This window comes from Carcharodon carcharias, chromosome 5 (assembly GCF_017639515.1).
Source record: "Carcharodon carcharias isolate sCarCar2 chromosome 5, sCarCar2.pri, whole genome shotgun sequence".
Classification (NCBI taxonomy): domain Eukaryota; kingdom Metazoa; phylum Chordata; class Chondrichthyes; order Lamniformes; family Lamnidae; genus Carcharodon; species Carcharodon carcharias.
In genome coordinates this window covers 151,864,018-151,881,304 of record NC_054471.1, presented here as the reverse complement: position 1 = coordinate 151,881,304, position 17,287 = coordinate 151,864,018, and the positions used below count along the sequence as shown (strand labels likewise).

The 17,287-nt window shown below is 42.6% G+C and overlaps 1 protein-coding gene across 20 annotated transcripts in view; it reads right to left on the bottom strand.

Moving 5' to 3' along the window:
• The window catches only part of snap91a (synaptosome associated protein 91a), a 216,495-nt gene that overhangs the window by 105,148 nt on the left and 94,060 nt on the right, over nucleotides 1–17,287 (bottom strand). The window lies entirely within an intron of this gene.

Genomic DNA, 17,287 nt, shown 5'->3' with positions numbered 1-17,287 from the left:
ATTTTTTTTTTAAACTCATCTCAATCTTAAAAGGAAGGACTGTATCCCCCAGTTCCAGCCCCAAAAGAGGAAACATCTTCCTGGTATCCACCCTATCAAATCCCCTCAGGGATCTTGTATGTTTCAATATGATTTTTTTTATATTCATTCACAGTATGTGGCTTTGTTGGCTTGGCCAGCATTTACTGCCCATCCCTAGTTGCCCTTGAGCAGGTGGTGGTGAGCTGCCTTCTTGAGCCATTGTAGTCCATGTGGAGTAAGTACACCCATAGTGCTGTTAGGAAGGGAGTTCCAGGATTTTAACCCAGTGACAGTGAAGGAATGGTGATATATTTCCAAGTCAGGATGGTGAGTGACTTAGAGGGGAACTTCCAGGTGGTGGGGTTCCCATCTATCTGTTGCCCTTGTTCTTTTAGATGGTAGCGGTTATAGGTTTGGAAGGTGCTGTTGAAGGAGCCTTGGTGAATTCCCGCAGTGCATCTTGTAGATGGTACACACTGCTGCTACTGTGCGTTGGTGGCAGAGGGAGTGAATGTTTGTGGATGTAGTGCCAAGCAAGCAGGCTGCTTTGTCCTGGACGGTGTCAAGCTTCTTGAATGTTGTGGGTGCAAGTGGGGAGTATTCCATCACACTCCTGACTTGTGCCTTATAGATGGTGAACAGGCTTTGGGGAGTCAGGAGGTGAGCTATTCGGCACAGGATTCCTAGCCTCTGACCTGCTCTTGTAGGCACAGTATTTATACATGGCTAGTCCAGTTCAGTTTCTGGCGAATGGCAACCCGAAGGGTGTTGCTAGTGGGGAATTCAGTGATGGTAATACCATTGACCATCAAGGGGCGATAGTTGGATTCTCTTTTATTGGAGATGGTCATTGCCTGACACTTGTGATGCGAATGTTACTTGCCACTTGTCAGCCCAAGCCTGGATATTGTCCAGGTCTTGCTGCATTTAGACATGGACTGCTTCAGTATTTGAGTTGTCGCGAATGGTACTGAACATTGTGCAATCATCAGCGAACACCCCCACTTCTGACCTTATGATGGAAGGAAGGTCTTTGATGAAGCAGCTGAAGATGGTTGGGCCAAGGACACGACCCTGAGGAGCTCCTGCAGTGATGTCCTGAAGATGAGATGACTGGCTTCCAACAATCATAACCATTTTCCTTTGTGCTAGCTTTGACTCCAACCAGTGATATAGTAGCCATCAACGAGATGTGGTTGACGGAAAGGCAGGATTGGCAGCTCAACATTCCGGGATATAGAATCTTCAGGCGAGACATGGGGGGTGGGGTAGTAAAAGACGAGGAGGTGTTGCATTTATTAGTTAAGGAGTCAGTTATTGCAGTAAGGAGAGATAATATCTTGGAGGGGGCACTGAATGAAGCTTTGTGGATAGAGCTTAGGAATAAAAAAAGGGGCAGCCACATCGTTAGGTGTTTATTATAGACCTCCAGATTGTCAGCAGGAAATTGAGGAGCAAATATGTGCACAATTTGTGGAGGTGTGTAAAAACAATAACAATAGGGTAATTGTATTCCGTGATTTCAACTTTCCCAACATTAATTGGGTTAGACATAGTGTTAAGGGCTTGGATGGAGTGGATTTCTTGAAATGTGTACAGGAGAACTTTTTAGGTCAATATGTAGAGGATCCAACAAGGGACGGCACAGTGCTGGACCTAATTCTGGGGAATGAAGCCAGACAGGTGGCTGAGGTGGTGGCGGGCGAGCATTTTAGTGATAACGACCACAACATGGTACAGTTTAAGTTTGTTATGAGCAAATAAGTCGACAAGTTGCAAAAAAATGTTTTGGATTGGGGGAGAGTGGATTTTAGTAAAATAAGGCAGGATCTGGCCAAGGTAGACTGGGAACAGGTACTTGTGGGGAAATCTACATAGCAACAGTGGGGGTGTTCAAAAAGGAAATGGGGAGGGTACAGGCTGAACATGTTCCATCTAGGGTGATAGGAAGGAGTAACAAGCCCAGAGAACCATGGATGACCAGAGATATTCAGGTTACGATGAGAAGGAAAAGAGAGGCTTTTAGCAGGTACAAAGGAGTCAAATCAGCAGAGGCATTATAGAGTACAGACAGTGCAGGGTGGAGCTTAAGAAAGCAATTAGGAGAGCAAAGAGGGGATATGAGAAAGCTCTGGCTGGTAAAAGTAGGGAAAATCCCAAAATATTCTATAAGTATATCAATGGGAAGAGGATAACCAGGGAAAGAGTAAGGCCCATAAGGGACCAAGGGGGCAATCTATGGGTGGAGCCAGAGGACTTCACTAGAGTGTTGAGTGAATACTTCACATCCGTCTTCACCCAAGAGAATGAGGATGAAGGTATTGAACTCAGGGAGAGAGACTGCGAAGTTCTTAAGCAAATTGATATAGGGAGTGACAAAGTACTGGGGTTGTTGGCAGGCTTAAAAGTGGACAAATCTCCAGGTTCGGATGATTTGTGTCCCAGACTGCTGAGGGAGGCAAGGGAGGAGATTGCAGCGGCTCTGACCCGAATTTTTAATTCCTTGCTGGCCACGGGGGAGGTGCCAGAGGATTGGAGAACGGCTAATGTGGTTCTGCTATTTAAGAAGGTTTGTAGAGATAAGCCAGGGAACCACAGGCCAGTGAGTCTCATGTCAACGGTAGGGAAAATTTGGAGAAAGTTCTGAAGGAGAGGACCTATCGCCACTTGGACAGGCAAGGTTTGATCAGGGATAGTCAGCATGGCTTTGTCAGAGGGAGGTCATGCCTAACAAATCTGATTGAATTTTTTGAGGTGACCAGGTGTGTAGGTGAGGGTAGTGCAGTTGATGTAGTTTATATGGATTTCAGCAAAGCCTTTGACAAGGTCCCACATGGGAGACTTATAAAGAAGGCAAATGCACATGGGATACAGGGTAATTTGATAAGGTGGATTCAAAATTGGCTTAGTTGTAGGAGGCAGAGGGTGATGACAGAAAGATGCTTTAGTGACTGGAAGCCAGTGTCCAGTGGCGTACCACAGGAATCTGTGCTCGGTCCCCTATTATTTGTCATTTATAAAAACAACATAGATGACTATGTGGGGTGTAGGATTAGTAAGTTTGCAGATGACACAAATATTGGCCGGGTGGTTAACACTGAGGTTGAGTGTCTTGGACTACAGGAAGATATAGACGGGATGGTCAAATGGGCAGATAAGTGGCAGATGGAATTTAACCCTGAAAAGTGTGAGTTGATACACTTTGGAAGGAGTATTTTGATAAGGAAGTATTCAATGAACGGCATGGCACTAGGAAGTTCTGAGGAACAAAGGGACCTTGGCGTGTGTGTCCATAGATCTCTGAAGGCAGAGGGGCATATTAGTGGGGTGGTGAAAAAGGCATATAGGACACTTGCCTTTATCAATCGAGGCATGGATTACAAAAGTAGGAGGTCATGTTGGAGTTGTAAAGAACCTTGGTGAGGCCACAGCTGGAGTACTATGTGCAGTTCTGGTCATCACATTATAGAAAGGATGTGATTGCACTGGAGGGGTTGCAGAGGAGATTCACCAGGATGCTGCCTGGGATGAAACATTTAAGTTATGAAGAGGGGTTGGATAGACTTGGGTTGTTTTCATTGGAGCAGAGAAGTCTGAGGGGCAACCTGATCGAGATGTACAAGATTATGAGGGGCATGGACAGGGTGGATAGGGGGCAGCTGTTCCCCTTAGTTGAAGGGTCAGTTACAAGGGGGCATAAGTTCAAGGTGAGGAACAGGAGGTTTAGGGGGGCTGTGAAGAAAAACTTTTTTACCCAAAGGGTGGTGATGGTCTGGAATGCACTGCCTGGGAGGGTGGTGGAGGCGGGCTGCCTCATATCTTTTAAAAAGTACCTGGATGAGCACTTGGCACGTCATAACATTCAAGGCTACGGGCCAAGTGCTGGTAAACGGGATTAGATAGGTAGGTCAGGTATTTCTCACGTGTGGGTGCAGACTCGATGGGCCGAAGAACCTCTCTTCTGCACTGTGATTCTGCCGAGAGATTTCCCCAATTCCCATCGACTCCAGTTTTGCTAGGGCTCCTTGATGCCACACTTGGTCAAATGCTGCCTTGATGTCAAAGGCAGTCACTCTCACCTCACCTCGGGAGTTCAGCTCTTTTGTCCATGTTTTAACCAAGGCTTTAATGAGGTCAGGAGTCGGGTGGCCCATGGCGGCACCCAAAGTAGGCGTCAGTGAACAGGTTAATGCTAAGCAAGTGCTGCTTGATAGCACTGATGACAACCTCTTCCATTACTTTACTGATGGTCGAGAGTAGACTGATGCGGCGGTAATTGGCCCATCGCATCTCATTTTTCTAAACCAAAATGGGTATAGGCCCCAACCTGTTCAACCTTTCGTCATAAGCCCTTCATCCCGGGAATGAGCTGAGTGAACTATTTCTGAGCTGCTTCTAATGTATTTATCTCCTTTTTCAATTAAGGAAACCAAAACTATGCAAAGTTCCAGATGAGGTCTCACCAAAGCCCTATATAGTTGCAGGAAATCTTACCTACTTTTACATTCCATTCCCCTTGCAATAAACATCAACATTCCATTTGTCTGCCTAATCACTTGCTGTACCTGCATGCTAACTTTTTGTGATTCAAGTACTGGGACACTCAGAACCCTATGTACCATCAAGTTCTGCAATCTCCATTTAAATAGTATGCTGCTTTTCTATTATTTCAGCCAAATTGGACAAGTTCACATTTTCCCACATTATACTCCATCCGCTAAATTTTTGCCCACTCACTTAACCTATCTATATCTCATTGTAGACTCTCAACTTCCTCTGGACAACTTATTTGCCTACCTTTCTTGGTGCCAAGGAAAAATGTAGCTATCATACATTTGGTCCCCTCATCCAAATAAATTAAGGAAGTTGTTAATTAAAGTTGTTAAAGGAAGTGCATCATAATGTTGCAGGATATACTGCATCATTTTCCGATAGACACATTGTTTTCTATTCAAAATGGTGATATTTCATTTTTAGTCAAGACATCTGTTGATCACTTGTGCACTATATTGCTCCTTTTACTCTGCAATTTATGCCCACCTACCCAGCTTCTACATTTGTTGCCAAGATGCCAGGCACAAATATATTTGCAAGGCAGAAGGAATAGAATGTGAAAAATGTGAAGTTATTCACTTTGGTAGGAAAAACAGAAATGCAGAGTATTTCTTAAATGGTGAGAGATTGGGAAGTGTTGACGTCCAATAGGTTTTGGGTGTCCTTGTTCATAAGTAATTGAAAACCAACATGCAGGTGCAGCAAGCAATTAGGATGGAAAATTGTATGTTGGCCTTTATTGCAAGAGGATTTGAGTACAGGAGTAAAGTAGTCTTGCTGCAATTGTATAGAGCCTTGGTGAGATTGCATCTGGAGTAGTGTGCACAGTTTTGGCCTCCTTATAATTAAGGATGGGGGAAGTGCAACAAAGGATCACCAGATTGATCTTCAAGATGGCAAAATTGAGAAGACCGGGCCTATATTCTCTCGAGTTTAGAAGAACGAGACTTGATCTCATTAAAGCATACAAAATGCCTACAGGGCTCGACAGGGCAGGGAGTGAGAGAGAAACAGCGGGGCCATTTACAGTGAGAGAGTGAGCGAGAGAGAGACAGACAGACAGAGCCATTTACAGGGAGAGAGAGAGAGGGGGAAACAGCGTGGTAATTTACAGCAAGTGTGAGAGGGGGGACTGGGACCTTTAACAGTGAAAGAGTTAGAGAAGAGTGAGACACCATTAAAAAGCGCAAGTGGAAAAAGAGCACGGAGAACAGCTGATTGATGAGCAGGATTGATGAGTATTTTTAGCCTTTAAAATAAAAGTAAGGTCGTTAGTTTGAATTTAGACCTCTAGTCTTTTATTTGCTCTTTTTCTTAAAAATAGCTTGTTAAGTATAAGATCGAAACAGGCGTGTATAAAAAAATTATAATAAAGTGTAAAGAGTGGGGACCCTAGAGTAATGAATTAATAAATTGAATAAAATACGATAGCAATGGCAGGACGGGTGATGTGTTGCTGCTGCAAGTTGTGGGTTCTGCTGCTGGACACCAAGGTGATCCAGAGCGAACACATCTATACCAAGTGTTTGCAGCTCAAGGAACTTCAGTCCGAGTTGAGGAGCTGGAGTCAGAATTGCGCTACATCAGGGAGGGGGAAAGTTACCTGGACACTTTGCTCCAGGAAGCGGTCACACCCCTTAGATTTGGTGATTCAAATTTGGTCTGTTATCAGGGGCAGGAGGATGTGACTGCAGGTGAAACAGGTGTAGGGGCCCAGGGGTAGCGTACGAGAGGCCTTGGCCCCTGCAAATGTCCAACAGTTATGAGGTTATTGCAAGCTGTGTGGATGAGAGCGGAGACTGCAGGGAGGATGAGTGAACTGACCACAGCACTGTGGTACAGGCAGACATTCAAGTGGGAGGAGGAAATGGGAGCGTAGTCGTGGTAGGGGACAGTATAATTAGGGGGATAGATACTGTTCTCTGCAGGGATGAGCGTGTGTCCCATAGGCTGTGTTGCCTACCTGGTGCCAGGGTTAAGGACATCTCCTCAGGGCTGGAGAGGAAGGGAAGGGATCCAGTTGTCGTCGTCCATGTTGGTATCAACGACATTGATAGGACTAGAAAGGAGGTTCTGCTGAAAGAATTTGAACAGTTAGGAGTTAAGTTAAAAAGCAGAACCTCCAAGGTAATAATCTTGGGATCGCTACCTGAGTCACGGGCAAATTGGCATAGGGTATACAAAATCAAGGAGTTAAATGCGTGGCTCAGAGATTGGTGTGGGAAGAATGGGTTTCAGTTCATGGGCGCTGGCACCAGTACTGGGGTAGAAGGGAGCTGTTCCAGTAGGATGGGCGTCACTAGAACGGTGCTGGGACCAGTGTCCTGACAAACTGAATATCTTGGGTTGTAGAGAGGGCTTTAAACTAAATTGAGGGGAGGTTTCTGGAAAGGGGATACGTAGGCTTACAAAGTAAAAGGATATGGCAGCATCGCAGGGCAGTTATTTAGGTAATGATACCCAGAGTGTGACAGGAAGGGACAGTGTACACAAATATAAAAAACTGCGGCAAGTAAGGTCAAATGGGGAAAAAAAATGGTAAAAAGGGCAAAATTAATGGCCCTTTACTTAAATGCACATCATATTCAGAACAAAATAAATGAATTAACGACACAAATAGAGGTTAATGGGTGTGACCTTATACCATTATGGAGATGTGGTTGCAAGGAGATCAAAGCTGGGAACTAAATACAGAAAATGCTGGAAAAACTCAGCAGGTCTAGCAGCATCTGTGGAGGGAGAAACAGTTTACGTTTCGCGTCCATAAGGCCCTTCTTCAGAGCTGAAGAGAAGTGGAAATGTGATAATATTTATACTGTGGGGGGGGGGGGGCCAAGCAGGTGGAGCTGGATCGAAGGCCAGAGGTAGGTGGGGACAAAGGAGGAATTGACAAAGATGTCATGCACAAAAGGGCAAAGGGAGTGTTAATGGTAGTTGTTAGTGCTAAAAAAAGGTGCTGATAGTAGCATAAAGGTAAGAAAGCAGAATGTGATAATAATAGAACAAGGGTCATTGTGTGGAAGAACAACATGGAACAAGTAACAGATGGCCCTATAGGGGATGGGGTGGGGGCAGTGGTGAGGAATAAAAAGGATAGAAAATGGGATGAGGCTGAGGGATAAAACCACAGATGTTCCAGTGAAGCCCAATGCAAACTGGAGAAACAGCACCTCATCTTCCAATTAAGCACTTTACAGCCTTGAGTTCAACAACTTCAGGTCATGAACTCTCTGCTCCATCCTCACCCCCTTTTTTAATCCCCTTTTTCCAACATTCATTTTTATTTTTTTACACAGTATTTTGCTTTTATCTGGGAACTAAATATTCTGGGGTGTGTGTCTTTTCGAAAGGACAAGCAGGAAGGAAAGGGTGGTGGGGTAATTTTGTTAGTATGAGATGGAATAAGCATGATAGCAAGAAAGGATCTTGGGTTGGAAGATGTTGAATCCATATGGGTGAAGCTAAGAAATAACAAGGGGAAGACGACACCAGTGAGAGTAGTTTCTATGCCCCCTGACAGTAGCTTTCCTGTAGGACAGAGGATAAATCAGGAGATATTGAGGGCATGTAAAAAAGGCAGCACATTAATCATGGTGGCTTCAATCTTCATGTAGATTGGGAATATCAAATTGGCAGAGGTAGCCACGAGCAAGAATTCATTCCAGACAGTTTCCTAGAACAATATGTTGTGGATCCAACGAAGGATCAGGCTATTTTGGATCTGGTAATGTGTAATGAGGCAGGTTTAATAAATGGCCTCAGAGTAAAGGATCCCCTTTGAAACAGTGACCATAATATGGTAGAATTTAGCATTCCGTTTGAGTGTGACAAACTTGGGTCAGAAACAATAGTGCTAAACTTAATAAGGGTAATTACAAAGGAACGAGGGCAGGGCTGGCTGGAGTGGACTGGGAAAGCATTTTAGCAGTAAAGATGGTTGATGAATAATGGCCGATGTTTAAGAAAATAGTTCATGACTCTCAACAAAGATATATCCCAGTGAGGAAGGGGGCAAACCAACTATTGTTAACCAAGGAAGTTAAGCGCAGTATCAAATTGAAAGAAAAAACATACAATGTGACAAAGATTAGCAGTAAGCCAGAGGATTAGGAATGTTTTGAAAAGCAACAAAAGATGACCAAATATATAAAGAGGGAGAAAATAAACTTTGAAGGTAAACTACCAAGTAATATAAAAACAGAGAGTAAGAGCTTCTTTAAATTTATAAAAAGGAAGAGAGAAGCCAAAGTGAACATCGGTCCTGTAGAGAATGAGGCTGGGGAAATAATAATGGGGAAACAAGAAATGGCTGAGGAGTTGAATAAATACTTTACTTCCGGCTTCATGGTAGAAGATACTAATAGCATTCCAAAAATACTAAATAATCAAGCAGCAAAAGGAGGGGAAGAAAATAAATACAATAAATATCACGAGAGAAAAACTACTAGAGAAACTAATGGGACTAAAGGGCTTTAAGTCCCCTGGACCTGATGAGTTGCATCCTAGGATAGTAATTGAAGTAGCTACAGAGACAGTGGATGCACTGGTAGTAATCTGCCAAGAATCTTAGATTCTGGAAAAGTTCCAGAGGATTGGAGAACAGCCAATGCAACACCCTTATTCAAAAAGGGAGGGAGACAAAAAACAGGTAACTATTGGCCAGTTAGCTTAACATTTATCATTGGTAAAATGTTAGAGTCTATTATAAAAGGATGTAGCAGCAGAGCATTTAAAAATGCATAATATAATCAAGCAGAGTCAGCATGGCTTCATGGAGGGGAAATCATGCCTGGCAACTTTATTAGAATTCTTTGAGGCGGTCACAAGCAGGATATATAAAGGGGAACTAGTAGATGTAATATATTTGGATTTCCAAAAGGCATTCGATAAGGTGTCGCACATAAGGCTACTTAATAAGATAAGAGCCCATGGTGTTGGAGGTCGTATATTAGCATGGATAGAGGATTGACTAACTAATAGAAGACAGAGTTGGGATAAGGGGGACATTTTCAGGATGGCAACCTGTAACAAGTGAAGTGCCACAGGAATCAGTGCTGGGGCCTTAATTATTTACAATATATATAAACGATTGAGATGAGGGAAGTGAATGTACTATTGCCAAGTTTGCGGATGACACAAAAATAGGTGGGAAGGCAAGTGGTGAGGGCAACACAAGGAGTCTACAGAGGGATATGGACAGATTAAGTGAGTGGGCAAAAACTTGGCAGATGGAATATAATGTGGAAAATGTGAGGTTATGCACTTTGGCAGGGAGAATAGGGGAACTCAATATTATTTAAATGGATAAAGGCTGCAACACAGAGGGATTTGGGAGTCCTCGTGCATGAATCACAAAAAGCTAACATGCAAGTTCAACAGGTAATAGGGAGGGCAAATGGAATGTTGGCTTTATTTCAAAGGGAATGGAGTCTAAAAATAAGGAAGTCTGGTTAAAACAATACAAGGCACTTGGTAGACCACACCTAGAATACTGTGAACAATTTTGGTCCCCTTATCTAAGGAAAGGTATAATGGCATTGGAGGCAGTCCAGAGAAGGTTCACTAGGGTTGATCCCAGGTATGGAGGGATTTTATGAGGAGAAGTTGAGTAGGTTGGGCCTGTACTCATTGGAGTTTAGAAGAATGAGAGGTGACCTTATTGAAACATACAAGATTCTTAGAGGGCTTGACAGGGTAGATGCTGAGAGTTCAGTTCGGTCGAAGGGTCATGAGGACTCGAAACGTCAACTCTTTTCTTCTCCGCCGATGCTGCCAGACCTGCTGAGTTTTTCCAGGTAATTCTGTTTTTGTTTTAGATGCTGAGAGGTTGTTCTCCCTTGTGGGAGAGTCTACGACCAGAGGGCATAATCTCAGAGTAAGGGGGCACCCATTTAAAACAGAGATGAGGAGGAATTTCTTCTATCAGAGGATAGTCAATCAGTGGAATTCTTTACCCCAGTGAGCTGTAGAGGCTGGGTTGTTGAGTATATTCAAGGTTGAGATAGACAGGTTTTTAATCAGTGAGGGTTATGGGGAAAAGGCAGGAAAGTGGAGTTGAGGATTATCAGATCATTGAATAGTGGAGCAGACTCCATTGTCTGAAAGGCCTACTTCTACTCCTACGTTTTATGGCAGATGCAGGAAGGATGTCTCCCCTGGTTGAGGTTCTCTAGAACCAGGGGACAGAGTCTCAGAATGAGGAGTAGGCCATTTAGGACTGAGGAGGAATTTCTTCAGTCAGAGGGTAATGAATCTTTGGAATTCTCTACCTCAGAGGGCTGTAGATGCTCTGTGATTGAGTATATTCAAGACTGAGATCGATAGATTTCTAGATATTAAAGATATCAAGGGATATGGGGATAGTGCAGGTAAAATGGCATTGAGGTGGATCAGCCATGATATAGATGAATGCCTATTCCTGCTCCTATTTCCTACGCTTGTTACTACCCCATGTGACTAAGTGGTACCAGGGATTTCCCAGGTATGACTGACTGATCAAAACTTTACCTTTCCCAAATACTGATGCCATCAGCCTCTATTTGATAGCTCCATACTCTGATAGATCCATTCGTTCCCACTACATAAATAATATATGAAAGACCACTGCAAATTTTCTCTCCCTTCAACCACATCTAACTAATCCCCTTCAGACAAGTTCTACACAAAGGTTTCTCTAAATCACTAAACATAAAATCAAAATTTCAGAATATTTATTCAATTTCAATGCATATCCAGCTCTGAATCATCAATTCTTTTTGCTAAGAATTTAGGGGAACACATTTCTCCTTGTATTTTTCTTGAAGTTTGGTCATTTTAAATCACTATCCTTTCTCCCCATTCATAGAACAAATCAAAAAGTTCACATCAACTTTTATTGCTAGGCAAGTGTTAACTCTCAACCTTAACTAAAATAAAGTACATAAGAAAGAAATAGAAGTGGGAATAGACCATTTGGCCCTTTGAGCCTGCTCCACCATTCGGTATCATAGCTGACCTTGACCTCAGCTATCCTTTCCAACACTATCTCAAAATCCCATGATCCCTCTAATATCCAAAAATCTATCTGTCCATGTCTTGAATCTACTTGACTGAAGGTCCACAACTCTGAGGTAGATAATTCAGAATTATCCTGAGACTGTGCCTCCCAGTACTAGGCCATCCAGTCAGGGGAAACATCCTCCCAAAATCTACCCTGTCAGGCCCCGTAAAAATTTTATATCTTTCTAAAGATATAAAATCATCTCTCATTCTTTTAAACTCTAGGAAGAGAGGCCCAATCTACTCTATAATAGGACAATTCCCTCACTGTAGTTGTCACCTTAGTGGACCTTTGTTGCATTCCCTTTAAGCTAAGTATATTCTCTGATAAGGAGATCAAATCATAAACAGTACTCCAGATGTGATCTAACCAAGCCTCTATACAGTTGCAGTAATTCTTCTTCACTCATATACTCCAATTCCTTTGTAATTAAAGCCAACATAACATTTCTTTTCCTAATTGCTTGCTATACCTGCTTGTCAACTGTGATTCATGTACGAGAACATACAGGTACCTATGAATACTAATATTTCCATCCTCTTACTATTTATAATGTATCCTGCTCTTCTATTTTTCTTGAAGCGATATCATTTCTTCACATGACAATCCATCAGCCAGTTGCCTACTAAGTAGTGTTTCGTTGAGATGCTTTTAGTTTGTTTGTTACTACAGAAGTCTTAAAACTTGAAATCCTGTCATGCAATTCATCTTAGTCAGTGTCATGCAATTCATTTTAGTCAGTCAGTGGGAATTCAAATATTTTTTTAGAAGTTATCAGTCTTTAACAATAATGTCAGCAAACCTGGGTACATTACATTTGATCTCCTCAGTTAAGTCATGGATTTCAATTGTAAAAAGCTAGATCCAAGCACTGATCTGTTTGGTACTGTTAATTACAGCCTGCCAATCTGAAATTTGCTCATTTATGATGTATGTTTTTTTGGTCTGTTAATTAATCTCAATCCATTTTATTACCCCAATCCCATGAGTCCTAATTTTGTGTAATAATCTCTTGTGTGGCACTTTATTGAATGCCACCCTGAAAAAATAAGAGATTTGTCAAATATTACCTCCATTTCATAAATCACTGCTGACTCTGCCTAACCATATTATGAGTTTCTAAATGCCCTTATAGCTGAGAGCTACGTGGATAGCACGTTCGGAGAGGTGGTCACACTGCAGCTCTGGAGGCAGAAAGGGAATGGGTGACCACCTGGCAGTCCAAGCGAATTAAGCAGGTAGTGAAGCAGTCCCCTCGGGTCCCGCTCGTCACTCGGTTTTCCATTTTGAGTACCAGTGAAGGTGTTGGTTCCTCGGAGAAGCACAATCAGAACCAAGTTTGTGGCACCACAGGCAGCTCTGCTGTACAGGAGGGGGAGGAAAAAAGAGGGGAAGAGCAGTGATAATAGGGGATTCATTGGTTAGGGGAACACACAGGTGCTTCTGTGGCGGTAGACGTGACTCCAGGATGGTATGTTGCCTCCCTGGTGTCAGGGTAAAAGATGTCACGGAGCGGCTGCAGGACATTCTTCTGGGGCAGGGTAATCAGCCAAAGGTCATGGTCCACATTGGTACCAATGATTTAGGTAGGAAAGGGGGTGAGGTCCTGAAAGAAGATTTTAGGGAGCTCGGAAAGAGATTGAAAAGCAGGACCTCTAAAGCAGTAATCTCAGAATTACTCCCAATCCCATGTGCGAGTATACAAACAGGAGGATTGAGCGGTTGAACACGCGGCTGGAATGCTGGTGTAGGAGAGAGGGCATCAAATTTCTGAAGCATTGGGACCGATTATGGGGATGGTAAGACTTGTACAAGTCGGATGGTCTACACCTGAACAGGACTGGGATGAATATCCTCGCAGGAAGATTTGCTGGTGCTATTGAGGGTTTTAAACTAAATTGGCAGGGGGATGGGAACCTCAGGTAAATTCAGAGCAGGGGGCAGGAAATGGAGAATTAATCAGTGACTCTGAAAGACAGAAGCAGCACAGGTTAATAAGTGCCCAGCACAGGAATTTGGCAGAGTTAAAAGGTATATATGTAAATGCAAGGAGCATAGTAAATAAAGTCAATGAGCTGAGGGCACAGATGGACACATGGCGGCATGGTATCATCACTGTAACTGAAACTGGGCTTAAGGAGGGGCAAAAATGGCAGCTCAATGTCCCTGGGTATAGAGTTTTCAGGCAGGATAGGGAGGGGGATAAAAAAGGTGGGGGTATAACATTATTGGTTAAAGAATCAATTACAGCTGTGAGGGGGGATGATATACTAAATGAAGCATCAAATGAAGTCATATGGATTGAGCTCAGGGATAAAAAAAAAGGGGCAGCCACACTGCTAGGAGTGTACTATAGACCCCAAAATAGTGGAAGGGAGCTAGACAGACATCAGAGTGCAACAACAATAGTGCAGTAACCGTTGGGGACTTCAACCACCCTAATATCAGCTGGGATACGAACAGTGTGAAGGGCGCAAAATTCTTGAACTGCATTCAAGAGAATTTTTTAGCCAGCACATCATAAGCCCAGCGAGAGGGTACACAACTCTAGATTTAGTCTTAGGAAAAGAAGCTGGGCAAGTGGATGAAGTAGCAGCAGGGGAACATTTTGGAGATAGTGACCACAATATAGTTAGATTTAGTATCATTATGCAAAAGGACAAAGATAGAATAGGAGTGAAAGTTCTAAATTGGGGGAAGACAGATTTTACAAAGCTGAAAGGTAAGCTGGTGAGAGAGTGGGCTCAATACAGCTAATAGAAGCAAAAACGATGTCAAATCAGTGGGAGGCATTCAAAGGTGAGATTCAATGGGCACAGTGTAGACATGTCCCCACAAAGAAAAAGGGTGGTACAGCCAAAGCTAGAGCCCCCTGGTTATTTAGAAGTGAACAGGCCAAAGCAGAAAAAGAAAGTTTATGATAGTCACAAAAGACTTAATACTGTTGAAAGCCTAGGAAAGTATAGAAAGTACAGGGGTGAAATAAAAATGGAAATTAGGAAAGCAAAGAGAGGATACGGAAAAATATTGGCAGGTAAAAATCAAAGAAAATCCTAAGATGTTTTGCCAGTGAATTATGAACAAGGGAATAACTAAGGAAAAGCCTATCAGGGATGTGCATGGTAACTTGTGGGTTGTTGCTGAAGATGTGGGCAGGATTCTCAATGAGTATTTTGTCTTCACTAAGGAGAGGGATGATGCAGACATTCTAGTTAAAGAGGAGGAGTGTGAGATATTAGATACAATAAGCATAGCAAGGGAGGAAGTACTGGAGGTACTGGCATCTTTAAAGGTAGATAAATGGCCAGGGCCAGATGGATTGGATCCCAGACTGTTAAAGGAAGCCAAGGAGGAAACAGCAGATGCTCCGAGGATCATTTTCCAATCCTCACTAGAAACAGGTGAGGTCCTAGAGGATTGGAGGTCTGCGATCGTTATACCATTATTTAAGAAGGGTAAGAGGGATAGGCCAGAAAATTATAGGCTGGTCAGTCAGATTTTAGTGGTGGGCAAATTATTGGAAACAATTCTGAGACACAGGATAAATCATCACTTAGAAAGGCACAGATTGATCAGGGATTGTCAGCATTGTTTTGTTAGGGCAAGATAGTCTTACTAACTTAATAAAATTTTTTGAGGAAGTAACAAGAAGGGTTGATGAGATGCATGGATGTTGTCTGCATGGATTTCAGTAAGGCATTTGACAAGGTCCCACATGGCACACTGTTCAGGAAAGTGAGGAATCATGGGATACAGCGGAAAGTGGTAAGTTGAATCCAAAATTGGCTCGGTGACAAGACACAAAGAGTAATGGTCGCTGGATGCTTTTGCGAATGAAAAACGGTTTCCAGTGGTGTTCCACAGGGCTCAGTGTTGGGACCCTTGCTGTTTGCTGTACATGTGAATGATATAGACTTAAATGTGGAAGGCATGATTGTGAAATTTGCGTATGACCACAAAAATTGGCCATGTAGTTGATAGTGAAGAGGATAGCTGTTGACTCCAGAATGATATAAATGGTTTGGTCGAGTGGACGGAGAAGTGGCAAATGGAATTCAATCCGGAAAAGTGAGAGGGGCAATGCATTTGGGGAGGGAAAATAGAGCAAGGGAATACTCAATAAATGGGAAGTTATTGAGAGGGGTAGAGGAAGTGAGAGACCTTGGAGTGCATGTCCAGAGGTCCCTGAAGATGGTAGGACAGGTGGTCAAGAAAGCTTTTGGAATGCTTTCCTTTATTGGGCGAGATACTGAATACAAAAGCAGGGATATAATGATGGAACTGTATAAAACGCTGGTTAAGCTACTGCTGGCATTTTGTGTACACTTCGGGTCACCACATTACAGGAAGGATATAATTGCTCTGGAGAGAGTACAGAGGAGATTTACAAGAACGTTGCCAGGGCTTGAAAACTGCGGCTATGAGGAGAGATTGATTATGTTAGGGTTGTTTTCCTTAGAACAGAGGAGGCTAAGGGGTGACCTAATTGAGGTCTACAAAATTACAAGGTGCCTAATTAGGTTAGACAGGAAGGACTTGGTTCCCCTAGCTGAGGGATCAATTATCAGGGGGCATAGATTTAAGGTGATTGGTAGAAGGATTAGAGGGGACATGAGGAAAATCTTTTTCACCCAGAGGGTGGTAGGCATTTGGACTTCACTGCCTAAGTTGGTGATTGAGGCTGAAATGCTCAATTCATTTAAAAGGTACTTGGATCTGCATCTGAAGTGCTGTAACCTGCAAGGCTACGGACCAGGTGCTGGAAAAGGGAGATTAAAATGAGTGACTAGTTTCTGCTTTCTCTTTTTGGCCGGCACAGACACAATGGGCTGAATGGCCTCTTTCTGCATTGTAACTTTTCTGTGGTTTCTAGTCCTGTTAGATTATAGCATTTTTAGGGAATTCCTCATTCTAGAACCTAGGGAATTCTGGAAGATCCAAATCAAATCTGTAGCTGCTCTTCAAAAGCCCAAAACGTTGACCATCAAGCCCAAGGTTTTGTCTGCTTTTAAACCCATTATTTTCTTCAGTATTATTGATTTGCTAATGCTAATTTCTTCAATTTCTTAATACTCATTAGACCCTTGGTTCTCCACTATGTCTGGAAAGTTTTTTGTCTCCTCTATCAAATATGGATAAAAAATGCTTAATTTGTTTGCCATTTCCTTATTCCCCGTTATTATTTCTCTCACCTCTGCCTCGAATGAACTTATCTTCACATTCCCTAATTTCTCCCTTTTTAAATACCAATAGAAGGTTTTACAAACATTTGCGTTTCTTACTAATTTACTCCCATATCCTCTCGTCTTAACCATGTCTTTGTCATCCTTTGCAACATTATAAACCTCTTTCCTTTAATCTAATACTACCTTTAATTTTGTTAGCTTTGGTTGGCCCATTTACCCCATGGACTTTTATTCCTAAGAAAAAGTATATTTATTGGCAATTATGAATTAACTCTCAACATGTCTGCCATTCCATAACTATCATATCTTTAATCTAATTTCCCAACTACTTTAGACATTTCACCCCCCCTTATATCTACGTAGTTTGCTTTGTTTAGATTTACAACCTTAGTATTGTATTTAACAAAATCACTTTCAAACTCAACAGAAAATTTGATCACCCTTCTCCAGAGGCTCCTTTATTGCAAAGTTCAAAATTAATCCCGTC